Consider the following 16,131-nt stretch of genomic DNA (forward strand, 5'->3'; position numbering starts at 1 on the left):
GTTGCTAAAACTTCATTTGTAGCGAGTCTGTTGTACAACAAAACTTTAGTTTTGCTCACTCGGTTGACAGACACCACACAGATGTGGTCTCTAGATTACGTGGATGTGAAATTCTAGGCTCTGAAGTTTCGCGAACCATTCGATTCCTTTATTGTCTTATTTCGCTGTGTTACAACTAACGAAAAATATTCGATTAGCTTGAATGTCATTAAGTTTTATTTACTTGTTTCTGGTTACATATCTTACGTCATTCACTGTGGTAGCATTTGAATTTGGTAACTGAACCGCGCGGGATTAGCCGAGCGGTCTAGGGCGCTGCAGTTATCGACTGTGCGGCTGATCCCGGCAGATGTTCGAGTCCTCCCTCGGGCATGAGTGTGTGTGTTTGTCCTTAGGATAATTTAGGTTAAGTAGTGTGTAAGCTTAGGGAGTGATGACCTTAGCAGTTGAGTCCCATAAGATTCCACACACATTTGAACACTTTTTTGGTAACTGTCAGATCATCACAATGTTGTGTTACTTCATTAAGTAACTCTCTCACTAGCAGAATAATTCCCTCCTCCATAAAGAGTAAAAATTTTGTAACATCTCCTGTAATTTTCATTCTAAGGATGGTAACAGCAGAACAGATGACTTACGATGACTAACTAAAAGCGTATTTACTGTGCATATTATTCAATAAGTTGACAATCATTTGCAACTATTCCTGAATAGATTATCTGTCAGGTTCCATACATCTCTCTGTTATAAAAATAGACGCATTTAGTGCCCAAAAACACAGTTATCCACCTAAAAACTCGAAATTTAATGTACCGTTAAGAGAATTAAACTGTCACATTTGCAGCATGTTGATCTATACCACAGAGTGGCACCACAAATCCTGGGAAACTCTCTATTGCTTTACATTTCAAATATGTGAAGATGTATTTCGGTTTACATTGAGAAGTCGCTTTCTTTGCACATTCTGAGATCAGTTTCTACTTAAGGAGTCCTAGCGGTCTTTGTCATTAGTAAAGCATATTTGAGAAAACAATGTGAACTTCGTTCACAAATCGTCTGCTTTGTAGGAATGCTTCATTTGTGCTGCATGCACTTACATTTCGGCTATCTAATTTTCGATTTCTAAAGCATCTCATGGCGTTGCTTCGCAATACAATGGAAATAATAATAAAGCAGTATAAATTTCTTGGTCAGCCTGTTAATGTCCGAATGACACTCAAATTGATAAATGATAGAGTAGAAGTGTCACAATACTTTTTTACCCGTGTTGAAACAGTTTGCTTTTCTCTACAAATGTGGAACTTTAGATGAAATAGGATCATGTGGACGCAGTGTAGCATTTTACTTCATATTCTCATAACAATTCTTGGCCGCTATGGTACAGACAGTCATGAAGCGAAGCACGACAGTTTTTGGATGGCAAGCTGAAGACGCTGCAGTTCGAAAAGGAAGATTGAGTTTAACGTTCCGTCGACATCCAGCTCGTTAGAGACGGAGCACAAGTTCGGATTGTGTCAAGGATGGGTAACAAAATCATCCGTGTTGTTTGAAAGGAACTATCGCAGCATTTGCCTGGAGCGATTTAGGGAACTCACGGAAGACCTAAGTCTGGATGGCCGGACTCCGATATGAACCATCGTCCTCCCGAATGCGAGTCCAGCGTGCTAACCACTAAGCCACGTAGCTCGGTCTGCAGTTCAGCCTGACCGTAGGGAGAGAGCTGTACGGCACACTGGTGGCATGTGCTCTTTCTCTAGCAACTTAAAACAACATAACCGTTCGTAATAATTTGATAAACACTGGGACGTGTGATTAACTGTTAAGTTAGCTTGCATTCAATTTGCATGATTTTGCTGGAAACGAGCACTGCTTTAGGTCGAGTCGCTTAACAAGGGACTGGCCGTGAACCGCCTCATAGCGGGCGCTGCTGAACAAGTGCCAGATATGGTACCCGCTCAGTAGAAAGTCATGCGGGGTTACCCAGTAGTCAAGCAGCTCGAGCACTAGAACCAGTCAACCCCACACATGTTGTGTCGGCAGCTGAAGAATTACAGGTGCTAAATAATGTAAGGTTGCCAGATACGATAACGTCGAATCTAATTTCAAGAAACGGCATGCTATATGGCGTAGGGGTGTCTTATACCTTTTCAGGTCAAATTGAAACATGCGATAGCGGGTCTACAACCGATTATACTGAGACAGGAAACCAATGGTCGGAAATGCATATTTATTGTGTTATAGACACACACAGCGTGCACCGTATAACAACAAGGTAGCTCATAGTAATTTTTCAAAGTGAGAGCCACCAGTCTCATTGACATTTTGTAATGACGCATGTACACTACTGGCCGTTAAAATCGCTACACCACGAAGATGACGTGCTACAGACGCGAAATTTAACCGACGGGAAGAAGATGCTGTGATGTGCAAATGGTTAGCTTTTCAGAGCATTCACACAAGGTTGGCACCGCTGGCGACACCTACAACGTGCTGACATGAGGAAAGTATCCAACCGATTTCTCATACACAAACAGCAGTTGACCGGCGTTGCCTGGTGAAAAGTTACTGTGATGCCTGGTGTAAGGAGGAGAAATGCGTGCCATCACGTTTCCGACATTGATAAAGGTCGGATTGTAGCCTATCGCGATTGCGGTTTATCGTATCGCGACATTGCTCCTCGCGTTGGTCGAGATCCAGGACTGTTAGGAGAATATGGAAATGGTGGGTTCAGGAGGGTAATACGGAACGCCGTGCTGGATCCCAACAGCCTCGTATCAATAGCAGTCGAGATGACAGGCATCTTATCCGCATGACTGCAATGGATCGTGCAGCCACTTCCCGATCCCTGAGTCAACAGATGAGGTCGTTTGCAAGACAGCAACCTTCTGCACGAACAATTGGACGACGATTGCAGGAGCATGGACTATCAGCTCGGAGACCATGGCCGCGGTTACCCTTGATGCTGCATCACAGGCAGGAGCGCCTGCGATGGTGTACTCAGCGACGAACCTGGGTGCGCCAATGGCAAAACGTCATTTTTTCGGATGAAACCAGGTTATGTTTACAGCATCATGATGATCGCATCCTTGTTTGGCGACATCGCGGTGAACGCACATTGGAAGCGTGTATTCGTCATCCCCATACTGGCGTATCACGCGGCGTGATGGTATGGGGTGTCTTGGTTACACGTCTCGGTCACCTCTTGTTCCCATTGACGGCACTTTGACCAGTGGACGTTACATTTCAGATGTGTTAGGACCTGTGGCTCTACCCTTCATTCGATTCCAGCGAAACCTTACATTTCAGCAGGATAATGCACGACCGCATGTTGCACGTCCTGTACGGGCCATTCTGGTTGCAGAAAATGTTCGACTGCCGCCCTGGCCAGCACATTCTCCAGATATCTCACCAATTGAAAACTTCTGGTCAATGGTGGCCGAGCAACTGGCTCGTCACAATACACCAGTCACTACTCTTGATGTTGAAGCTGCATGGGCATCTGTACCTGTACACGCCATCCAAGCACTGCTAGACTCAATTCCCAGGCGTATCAAGGTCGTTATTACGGCCAGCTGTGGTTGTTGTGGGTACTGATTTCTCATGATCTATGCACCCAAATAGCGTGAAAATGTAATCACAGACGTTTTGCCATTCGCGCACCCAGGTTCGTCGTTGAGTACACCATCGCAGACGCTCCTGTCTGTGATGCAATGTCAAGAGTAACCGCAGCCATGGTCTCCGAGCTGATAGTCCATGCTGCTGCAAACGTCGTCGAACTGTTCGTGCAGATGGTTGTTGTCTTGCAAACATCCCCATCTGTTGACACAAGAATCGAGACGTGGCTGCACGATCCTTTACAGCCATGCGGATAAGATGCCTGTCATATCGACTGCTAGTGATACGAGGCCGCTGGGATCCAGCACGGCGTTCCTTATTATCCTCCTGAACCCAGTGATTCCATATTCTGCTAACAGTCACTGGATCTCCACCAACGCGAGCAGCAATGTCGCGATACAATAAACCGAAATCGCGATAGGCTACAATCCGACCCTTATGAATGGCGGGAACGTGATGGTACACATTTCTTCTCCTTACACGAGGCATCACAACAACTTTTCACCAGGCAACGCCGGCCAACTTCTATTTGTGTATGAGAAATCGGTTGGAAACTTTCCTCATGTCAGCACGTTGTAGGTGTCGCCACCGGCGCCAACATTGTGTGAATGCTCTGAATAGCTAATCATTTGCATATCACAGCATCTTCTTCATGTCGGTTAAATTTCGCGTCTGTAGCACATCGTCTTGGTGGTGTAGCAACTTTAATGGCCAGTAGTACAGTCAAAAAGGTGAGATCTTGTTAGAGAAAACATAAAGGTAAGATGAAAATACAGAAATGACACTAGACGATGACATAGATATAATCTTTGAACTGGACGCTGGAAACCCCACACGACAAAGTTAAAAGCTTGCCAATGAAAAACAGACAAAAGCCAAACAAGCATCAGAGATTCTACAAAGTTGCCGTATATACGAGAATAATGAACATAATTCACGCAACACGTGCTCAGTGATAATAAAAGTAAAACTGGAATGGATACAGCTCGGGATGTAGATTTGTAAAACGAATCCATAAATAATGATGAACAATAAATTACACGTAGATTGTAGAACAGTTACGTGCGACCATGAAAGTTCCCATGGCATTTTTTGTATTTATTTCATTGGATACCCTTCCTCCAATACACTTATGACCATAGGAAATCACTACAAACAGACTCTTGCGTGACGTAGGTAAACCCATTTCCAGTGCAATTCAGTACAGCGCACGATTCCTCCAATAGTGAAAGGAGCAGACTGGTGGTGGGTCAACATGCAGCGGAGAGGTCATTTCGAGTTAAGCGCGCGAAGTGTCTTTACAGCGGAAACAGTTGCCAGTGTCACGATTTTGCGTACATAGCAGCAACGTCATCTGAACGTTGAACCTCTATCTAGAGATACGAAACATGGAAATGTGCATCGTACTGCTCGCCTGTAGTGAACACTAGCCGATGACGGGTGCCTACAAATTACAATTCATACGTGTTCCAAGGAGAATGCAGAATAATTGTTCGTTGACTCTTTGGAGGCAACTAGAAGGGCTGTGTTCACCCAGAGAGCATCAGCGTTTTGACTTTAGACACGTATTACATACCAGTTCCCCTGTACTGCAGTGGCCGGCCGCGGTGGTCTCGCGGTTCTAGGCGCTCAGTCCGGAACCGCGCGACTGCTACGGTCGCAGGTTCGAATCCTGCCTCGGGCATGGATGTGTGTGATGTCCTTAGGTTAGTTAGGTTTAAGTAGTTCTAAGTTCTAGGGGACTGATGACCACAGATGTTAAGTCCCATAGTGCTCAGAGCCATTTGAACCATTTTTTTGTACTGCAGTGCCTAAAAAAGGTACACAACGTAACAGAACGAATGGAATCTAGATAAGTAGCGAACGGTTCTCTTCATCGACGAGTGTAGGATTCGCTAACGCATGGTGATCATCGTAGAAGTACGTGTACGTGGCCAGACACCAATGCAGGTGTTACAAGGAACCCTTTGAGGGCGAGGTCGCAAAAGGCCAATGATGTTTACCGCATTCGAGGCCCCATATGTTGTCTACCATGCAACCACAATATTGGCTGCTAATGGCAACAGGGGGCGGAAAAGGAGGCATCTAATGATGAGCACAGCATGGGGCTAGAGAGCGCAGTGGAACTGATTAACTCACAACAGTTTTACAGTACTAGTGATGTTGATACAGAGCAGAGCAATGGCAACGATAAACAAAGCACACATTGCATTATATCTACTACAACAAGTGCCCAAGTTGGCCTTCCATCAGAAAGGAACCTAAGGAATTTCGCAAAGAAGGGGAAGATGAATTATTAGCGTTTCTGCAAGATGAGTCAGCGGAATGTGTGATGTCGTATATGCTCGACTGTGCGGACAACGTACATGAGTACAATGGTGGCGATACGTGCTGAACATGTGAAAGGAGTACTGAAAGAGGTGTCGAGTCATACAGTTCCCCTTTATCGTCGGACAGGGAGCCACAAATCCCGTCTGCAGTGAAATGTAGCGAAGGACAGTCTTTGTTCAAGGAACGGGTACTAAACATAATTACGTAACGAAATAACATCCGAAACATTGTAAAAATAATAATTATGAACATATTTAGAATAAGTCCTCAGAAATACGACCGTATAGTGCATATGAAAAACTGCGGTTATTCAAGGGAGAACAAGACACCTTGTTGCAAAAACTGGTGTTTGTTCGTTTCATGGATGTCTGATACAATTTACAGGACGTGCATGATAGTGACGTACTACGTTATGCACATGAAACTGCACGTGACATAGGTTACAGCGAATTCAAGACGAGCAGATGATGGTTGTCTAACTTCAAACAGTGCAACAGAATTGGGAGAAGTAAGATAACGAAATTTCAAACAAAGCGCCAACTTAACAATACTGGAAAATTTCTAGATGAGGTAAACAAAACTATTCCATCGTTCAGCATGAAATCTGTTTTCAACTCCGACCAATCGGTATTTGAAGAGGAAATGCATGTGAAAGGAACCCTGGAAATTAGAGGTAACAAGAGAGTTGTATGAATATCAACTAACATTAGAGCCATAACGCATTTGTATACAATTATGCCGACTGTTAATCAGGATGTAAATTGGCTGGGAAGTCATTTATTGAACTGCGAGAAGTTGAAGGTTCGCTGTTCCCTACGACTCTTTCTTGTGGGCGTGACCATGCAAGGGCAGTAGGGAGTATTTACGTCACAGCAAGCAAGAGTGGGAAAATGGACATAAGAGAACTGTAACTATGGTATGAGCACTGCTTTTGGCCAATAGTTGGTCGAAATAAGTTGCTTTTGCTTGATTCCTGGTCCGCATACAACAATCGTACTCCTTTAGAACAAACTATCCCTCCTGAAAAGTGTGTGACATTGCAATTCATACCACCTGGAACCACTGCACAAATTCAGCACCTGTATGTATGTTTTTACTTGCTATGAAACATATTATCGCTCTACCTGAAGCTACGCCTTAGAGGAAAGCCGGTTTCACGATAAGCTCCACAACAGGCAGTTTCGCATCCAGTTGCATGGTATCACGTTCCATCAGTTCACGTCACCCTATTACACCAATATGATCCTGTATGCATTCTTTGAGAATGGATATCTAGCTGAACGTCCTGCACGGTCTGTAACGCCCAAACGGTTCGCCTTAGATCTTAATGGTGCGAACCTTTGTGATCACTGTGACACGCCATCTTTCATTAGGTGTGCATAGTGCAAGTTAATAGTTTGTTTTGAACATTTCCTGAATGTCGACGATGTTGATTTTGTGAAGCGCAATACATACATGCCATCGAAGGTTTATATCTGAAACTCATTTCCTGTCGGCTTCTTGATGCACGTGGTGAGTCATTGGCAGCTAATATTTTTCCTGTCATAATTATTAACTCAACACTTCCAAATGACGTTTACTAAAGACTGAACCTGCGATGTCATACTCCTGGGGTTCCTTGTCAGTGAAAGAATCCCATGAATTCACCATGGAGCTAGATCGGTCATATTTTCGGACAGGGTTATGAACGGATGCCGTTTTCCTCTCATCGCGATCGAAGATCATTTGAGATCTGTGCAGTATCGGCAGAGAGTCCTTCAAACAATTTGCCAGCTCCACAGTCAACATGTCGGTGAAGGGTTTGACTTTCAAGAAGACAGCGTAAGAGCACATTATGGCCATGGCTTGCATTCCTACCTGTAGAATGCACGAACTTTATGAGTAAAATGGCCAGCAATAACTGCTTACATGAAACAGACTTAACCTGTTAGGAACCAGTTGAAACTTACCTGGTAATTTGACTGTTGCAAAAGAAGACAGATATTTTAAAATAAGTGATCTACTGTCAGAAAAAAGTCAAATATGGAATTTAGAAAAACTCCTAAAACTGCACTTCTGGAGCTCTCGGCATTACATAAAAGTCAGAACGAGGACTGGAAACTTGTCATACGTAGAAGGGTGTTACAGAGTATGGAAAGAGACAGATCAGGAATTGTTGAAATGCCAGAAATGACACATGGAAGAAAACGGTTCTCACAGATCTACGTTTCGTAATTATTGGCTGTGAATTTCTGTTATTTAAACTACAAAAAAAAAAAAAAAAAATTTGCTTCCCAAACTTAATGAAAGTAATTACGTCGTAATTTGGCAACAAACATCATTAGCAAACTTAACACTAATCATGCTCTGAAATAACCACTTCTTTAAATGGCCTCGAAAACTTAAGGAATTAAATCTTTCGGTTTTATACTTCAGAAAACAAATTTATTTATTCCCTACATCTCTATTCATTTCTACTCCTGCATCACAAGCTTTACATTCATAATTTATTGCAATCATTACATTCACAGTTTATGCTGGAATCATTCATCCTTTGTATGGCATCAAATCCACTACATTCTTAAGGGCAAACTTCGTCTTTGATTTTGATAGGACCAAATAGAAGGCCTTTGAGTGAGGCATCCTGGCTATTTCAAATGGTCCTTTGTACTCATTAAAAATTTCGTTATTTCATTATCTACTTCCTTTATCCCATATGTCTTTACTAATACCGGACTCCCGACTTTAATATCAACAACTTTTATCTTATCATAAAGGCGTTTCTTCCTCAGCTTCTTCTCTACCGGTCCTCTCGCTCTATTCTGTTTTTCATCCCTGAGTCACTCATTAATAGGAGGTAAAGATATTTTTTCCTCCACAAAATCCAAAAGTCTCTCATCTTTCATAGACCCCGTTACATCATGAACAGCACTATTCATTACAACATAAATGTCTCCCGTAGTATCACCCTACTAATTATTGTTGTTGCTGCAGTTTGTGTGCCACTTTGCTGATTTCTCTCATATAATGTGGTTGGCAACGCCTTACTTCCATTCTTTACATGTAAACTGTGATCCATTATCAGAAAGAACGGCTTATAGCTTCCGAAATTTCGCAATGTAGTCATTCTCTTGCTTAGTCAAGATCCCTCTGCCAGTTAATTTGCGTAAAGGATACAGCTTTAAAAGTTTAGAGAACACATTCAACACCACAAAAATATCCGCAAAACGCCCTTTTGTGTTTGGCAAAGGACCATAAAAATCCACAGATAACAATTCCATCAAATCATTCAGTTTCACGTTTTGCATGGGAAATCTGCACATTTGGTTGGTAATTTCGGCTTTGTGGCATTTGTCACCTGTTTTGATAAGGTTATTCACACTTTTACCATATTGTCAAAAATCACACACTATTTTAACTTTCGTATACACTTTTAAGCATCTACATGTCAAAACTCAAATGAACTTACTCGATTACTTCATCTACATCTCGATTACTTCATCTACATACTCACTGGCCCAGTACACTTTCCAGGCTTCCCAATTTTCATTAGTTCACCCAAACAGTATCCCACCATATACAGTGTAATATCCTGACAATATGTTTTCAGTACTCTTCTTACCAAAGTCCCTTTTTATCAGCTTCCATATCTCATCATGAATGTGGTACTTTTTGAAATTTCCGCAGATTTTTCAAATGTTTCTCTTTTGAACTCCCTTTATACAAAACAGCTTTACATTTTTCTCGTACATATCATGTTCTATTTTATCAGTCCATTGTATTTGCAGTCTGGATAAAGCATCTGCCACCATGTTCTGAGTACCCCTGACATTTTTTACTTCAAACTGAAATTGTTGCAAAAACAACATCCACCTTTACAATCATAAATGCATCATCTAAATTTTTTCAAAAATATAAGGCACTGTGGTCAGTGTAAATGATTGATTTGTTTCCGTGCATCTAATCTTTTAACTTTTGGAACCCCTAAATTATCATCAACGCTTCTCATTCAGTCACCCTGTAATTTTTCACACATATTTAATTATATGCTTGCAAAAGCTACTGTCCTGTGATCTCCTTTATTTTCATCTCCAAAATTCTGGGATGGTTCCATTTCACTGTCATGCCCACTCGAATCAGTTCCTAAATATAATTACCTACTGAGGTCATGATGGTGTAAAATACTCTCCTCCTTCTAAACCTCCTTAAGTTCATTAAAAGTCTCTTGACACTTAATTGTCCAAACAAAAGGTACCTTAGGACACTATAATTCATTCAAACATGGGTTGTTAGAAACTTGTCCAGGCACAAAACTTCTAAAAAAATTGAAAGAAATCAGTTGCTTTCGATCTTTGGAGATCGACATTCCTTGATTGCTTTATCTTTTCTGGATTAACTCTAATGCCAGTAGTGAACAGGTCCTTCCAAAACATTTTATCTCTTTGCGAACAAATTCACACTTCTTATGTCTAAGGGTCAAGCTCCCTTTTCTTAAAGCTAAAAACATTGTGTTCAACAAGTTACAAATGGCTATGAGCACTATGCGACTTAACTTCTGAGGTCATCAGTCGCCTAGAACTTAGAACTAATTAAACCTAACTAACCTAAGGACATCACACACATCCATGCCCGAGGCAGGATTCGAACCTGCGACCGTAGCGGTCGCTCGGTACCGGACTGTAGCGCCTAGAACCGCAAGGCCACTCCGGCCGGCGCAACAAGTTACAATGTTATACCAATCACTCCATCGTAATCATCAGGTCATCCACATATACTATTATTTTGGAATTCAATTCTGATCCTAACACTTGGTCAAGTGCTTGTACAAACACTGAAACACTAATATCCAACCTAACTGGGACGACAGTGTACCGGTAACACTTCCCATTCACTAAAAGGGCCGTATATTTTCGATATTCCTTAGCAAATGGCGCTCGCCTGTAACCACTCGTCAAGCCAAGACTGGTCATATAATTAATTTCATATTACTCTCGCAATACCCCATCCACATTTTCTGGTCAGTTGGTCTTTCCTCGCAACAGTATTCAACATTCGGGCATCTATAACAACTCTCCCACTACCATCTTTTTCACCCACAGTGATTTAAGGACCGTTGAACACGTTCTTACTTCTTTCTATGACTCCATGTTCTACCAGTCTGTCAACTTTAGCTATTTGGTTCTTTAAGTCTTTTATAATCTTGGTCTCATCTGTATCGCAGCCAAAGTCCAGAATGAAATCTAATTCTCCAAAATCAGTTTCTATTGGCATCGTCTTTAGTTCCAGATGTTCCAATAAGTTTTTACTGTCTACTGAAAAATCCTCACAATTCACTCACTGTTTCGAACGTTAATTCTCAAAACTAACAAAATTGTCTTTATAATTAACTTCTGCTTTACGCTTCATTAACCAATGCATTCCATAAATCACAGGTACATTCAGGTCAGGAACCACAAAAATGTTCGCGCTAAACTTATGCGCCAAATTCCAAATTATGAAATTATTTGTTGCTTAACTTTACTTAATTTACCAGTAGCACCTGCTACTTCTAGTCTCATTACTGGCACATCCATTACATCATTATGCTCCTTTACTGTATTAAAATAGCTCTCAGCAGTTGCGTTAATTTCACTGCCAGCGTCCAAAAGGGCTTTCTCTTCACTAGAACAGGTGCGTATTTTCACAAATGGTTGTCCAGCTCTAATGTCATCAACTTCACCTGCCTCATGTAATAAACTCTGCTCAATACAACCATAGGTCTAGTCATTATGACTTAGTTTTGGATGTATAACTTCTTCTGCGGCGCTTCGAGTTGCACATAAACTTGTTTCCGACTTATCTCAAGTTCCCATAGACCTACCTTTACTAATAATTAAAACATTAACTTTCTCTTCATCACTTACATTTGTTTCATTGTTCAAAGAATCTGTGGTAGTGTTCTCCTCAATAATTTCAGAAACTGGTCCTTTTCCTTCCCTCTGTAATTCCTGCAAGCTGTTATGTAAAAGATATGCATCCCCTTGTATCATTTCCTCTTTTTTACTACCACCATCACAAATATTTTCTTCATCACTATTATTATTTTCAGTCTGTAACAATTTTCCTTCCATCTCCTTGCTGCTCCTCACATTCTCTAACTTCTTCATACATCTGGCGAAACATTTCACACATGACCCTACTGATTCTACATCGTTTCCTTAACCAACCATAGGCACAGTCTCTTCAGCCACCAGGTTCTGACTTCCACACATCTAACCATACAACTAGTATTACTATAACTACAAACTACTAAGCTTCATGTTTCAGTATGGTAACTTGTAACATTCACAGGGCCGAAAAATTGACCTGCCCCAGCAAGGACACTTACTGTTGCAAGAGTACATTTCACATCTGCGACTCTCCCATTCTGTAATGACCTTTACTATTACCCCTAAAGCTGCTTCGACGTCTTCCTCCTCCGCCTCTCGCATTTATCTGGTCTATTTTCTCATGCTACAACTCAGAATCTCTCTTTTCATGAAATGAAAATTTTTTTGCCAGCTTTTTACATCCCTCACTATAGTCAGAGAGTTTTTAACATTATTGCTATAGCCAATCATCTCTTCATCTCTGATTAGTAGATAACTTCCCTCTTTACGCTTCTATAATATTCTTTTCACTCTATGGACTATCCAAATGTTTCAGTTTATTGATCCACCTTTCCCAGTACTCATTTATTGTCTACCTATTTTTCCTATCATACCAAGGAGCCCTTTTAAAAGCCTCAGTAACATCACTTTGTTTTTCTTTGGACCAGTACTTTCCCAGAAATGCTGATACTAAATCCTCAAAAGTCTCTTGCTTATCTGGTGCATCTGTTCCTCAGTCCACACTTTCTTCCTTTAACCAAGCACATGTCGTTCTCCATTTATCTTTCTCTTGTCAATCTGCCATAAACTGGCTTTCCAAACTATTTATAAAAGACAAAGGACGTCTTTAGGATCATACGCCATATTATTAAAATTGCTACCACCCCTCATCTGCAACAGTGATGCTGCAAAATTTTTGCTTTGCACAGTTTTTTCTAATTTACAAACTCTAATCTCAGTGCTAGAAGTCATCTCTTCGATCTCTTCCACTTATGCTTTAGCCTTTTCATTATATTCCTGAAAAATTTGATCACAATAGCCTTTTACTTAAATCTTCCCTTGTCTACACACTTTAGCATTCTACTTTTTCCTTTATGACATTCTCAAATTTCATTTGTTTTTTACTTAATTCAAATTCCATTTCCTTAAATGTCTCTTTAACATCTTCTTGGAATTTATCAAAATATTTATTTACCTCCAACTTGAACTCAGACATTTTCTTTTCTAGCCCATGTTCTAACTCCCTTTTAAAGTTCTTCAAGTTTTATTTGAAATTTTTATGTAGCTCATTTTTTGACTCATCTAATATATCTATCTGCCACTCAGTTATTTATCCTGTTTCTCCTGCCCATCTTCCGTTTCCTTCTGTCATTCTTTCATTTTCCACTGCCTCACTTTCATCTTTTGCACTTCCACTAACAGCAGTGCAAACATACTTTCTACTACTCCATTCCCTCTACTTCTCTTTTGACCCCTGTTTCCAATGTAATGGCTAATCCCCTTTAATAGTCACTTTTTAAATCCAATGAGTGCAAACAAATCAAAACAAATTACACGTTCAATCAATTTTCGAATTTCAATTCGAATGTTAACCTATTCCGTCACAAAAAAAAAATATTGTCCTGTGTCCCGCCACAACACGGAACAGGGTCGACATATGTGAAGAAAACGGTTCTCAGAGATCTTCGTTGCGTAATTTCTGATCGTGAATTTCGATTATTTAAACATAAAAAAGTTTTACTTCTCAAACTTAACCAAAGTAACCACGCCAGAGTTTGGCAACAAAGATCAAAAAAACAAATAACTCGAAATTTCCTGAAAATAAATTAGTGAATAATTAAGGAAATAGCCATAATTTTGTTCAATCATATCTGAAGGAGCTAAATAAACTCACATTTGGAAATGAGAATGCCGTAAATGACATCTTGTTGAATGTAACACGGAGGAAAGAAGACAATGAAAATGCTTAACAGAAGAAGCGACAAGTTAGTGGGTCATTTGCTAAATGTCCGCCTCCGTTAGCTGAGTGGTCAGCGCGACACAATGTCAATCCTAAGGGCTCGGGTTCAATTCCCGGCTGGGTCAGAGATTTTCTCCGCTCAGTGACTGGGTGTTGTGTTGTCTTAATCATTTCATCCCCATCGACGCGCAAGTCTCCGAAGTGGCGTCAAATCGAAAGATTTGCACCCGGCGAACGGTCTACCCGACGAGGGGCCCTAGACACACGATATTTATTTATTTACTTGTTAAATCGTATATGAATAGTTATATGAATAGTTAAACTGACGTTGTGAAAAACTGTAGAACAGAACATTATTGATGACATAGTGTCTAATATACATGTATGGCTCGGCATAACAAATTTGGAGTCGGTGACAATTGTAAAACACCAAAGTACGTGTCGGTGACGATTTAAGCAGAAACGGACACACAAAACTTGTTATAGGAAAGGCAGATGCCAGAGAGAAAGTCACCCAACATGAGAACAGATTAAATCCCCTCGTCTCTACCCATTTTAGCCATGCTTCAATGTTTCTAACCAGTTTCGCGGAACTTGCTAGTCAGGACTAACATATAAGATGGACAACAATCAAGAAAGATCTGCTTGTCCTGTGACAGAATTGTCTAGACAGCATAAGAGCAGCTCCAAGGTGCTTCAGCAACTTCAGAGCACGCTCAACATATGATGTGTTGTTCTTCTCACTGGAGCTTACACCCGAAATTCCATGTATGCACATCTCTAAGAGTGCCTCTCTGCCTCGTGATGACTGGGTGTTGTGTGTTGTCCTTAGGTTAGTTAGGTTTAAGTAGTTCTAAGTTCTAGGGGACTGATGACCATAGATGTTAAGTCCCATAGTGCTCAGAGCCATTTGAACCATTTGAAGAGTGCCTGGCCAGATATATATCACAAAAGGACTGTTGTAGATAAGGATAGTAATAAGGTGTAGGAACAAAATTGTGTTAGAACCCGCTGCGATAATGCTAGGCAGAACATATCCACGGTGGCGCAGCCAGTGTCAACACTGGGAGTGCTAAAGCACTAACACACGGGAAGCCTATTGGCTCTTAGTCTGCGAGAGAGGAAGTCAAGAAACCCCCGATTCATCGCATGGACAACAGCGCCGAGCAGACACAGAGCTCTTCCCTAACGAGGCCACATGTAGCAGCTCTACCTAGGGATGTTGCAAGGAAGCCTCTCAGGCTGCAAACTTAACTTCACGGAAACATTCATGTTGGACGTCTCGGAAACGGAGGAACAGCTGTGTGCCACTCGTGTTGGTGTTCATATTCTGATGCTCATAGTGCCATCTATTGGTCAAATTTTCGTTAGTTTATTTTCATTCCATGACGTTTTCCCCTTCGTCAGTAATTTGCTGTTTAAATTTGATGTCATTCAAAGCAAGGGTCCTCTTTCTACAGCGTACTGAGAATAGAACTTAAATTATGAACATCGTATCGTTTAATTCGCGTTTCAGACCTATCACAACGTCAGTTTTAATGGAGAAAAGGGGAGTCTTTCATTCGTTTATCTCCTGACTATTTTTCATTAGACCATACCGCAGGGTAGATAGGAATTTAGCGTCCAGGAGCCTACTTCTGAGGTCCGCAGGCAGAAGGGTGCAAGTGGGAGATGGAAATACTGTTTACTTTCTCGGCCAGAATACAACCTGAGACCGGCAATGCCAACCTGTATCGAAACTGAAAATGCGCAAGAACTGCAGTATCATATGTATCATGAAATGGTCACCTGTTTTTCCCGTTTACAATACGATGGTCACTAAATACGAAATATTGCTCGGGCTGCAGATAATGCTCTGCCCTAATACACTACTGGCCATTGAAATTGCTACACCACAGAGATGACGTGCTACAGACGTGAAAATTAACCGACAGGAAGAAGATGCTGTGATATGCAAATGATTAGCTTTTCCGAGCATTCACACAAGGTTGGCGCCGGTGGCGACACCTACAACGTGCTGACATGAGGAAAGTTTCCAACCGATTTCTCATACACAAACAGCAGTTGACCGGCGTTGCCTGGTGAAACGTTGTTGTGATGCCTCGTGTAAGGAGGAGA

The sequence above is a fragment of the Schistocerca americana genome, chromosome 4, assembly GCF_021461395.2.
Source record: "Schistocerca americana isolate TAMUIC-IGC-003095 chromosome 4, iqSchAmer2.1, whole genome shotgun sequence".
In the NCBI taxonomy this organism is placed as follows: Eukaryota; Metazoa; Arthropoda; class Insecta; order Orthoptera; family Acrididae; genus Schistocerca; species Schistocerca americana.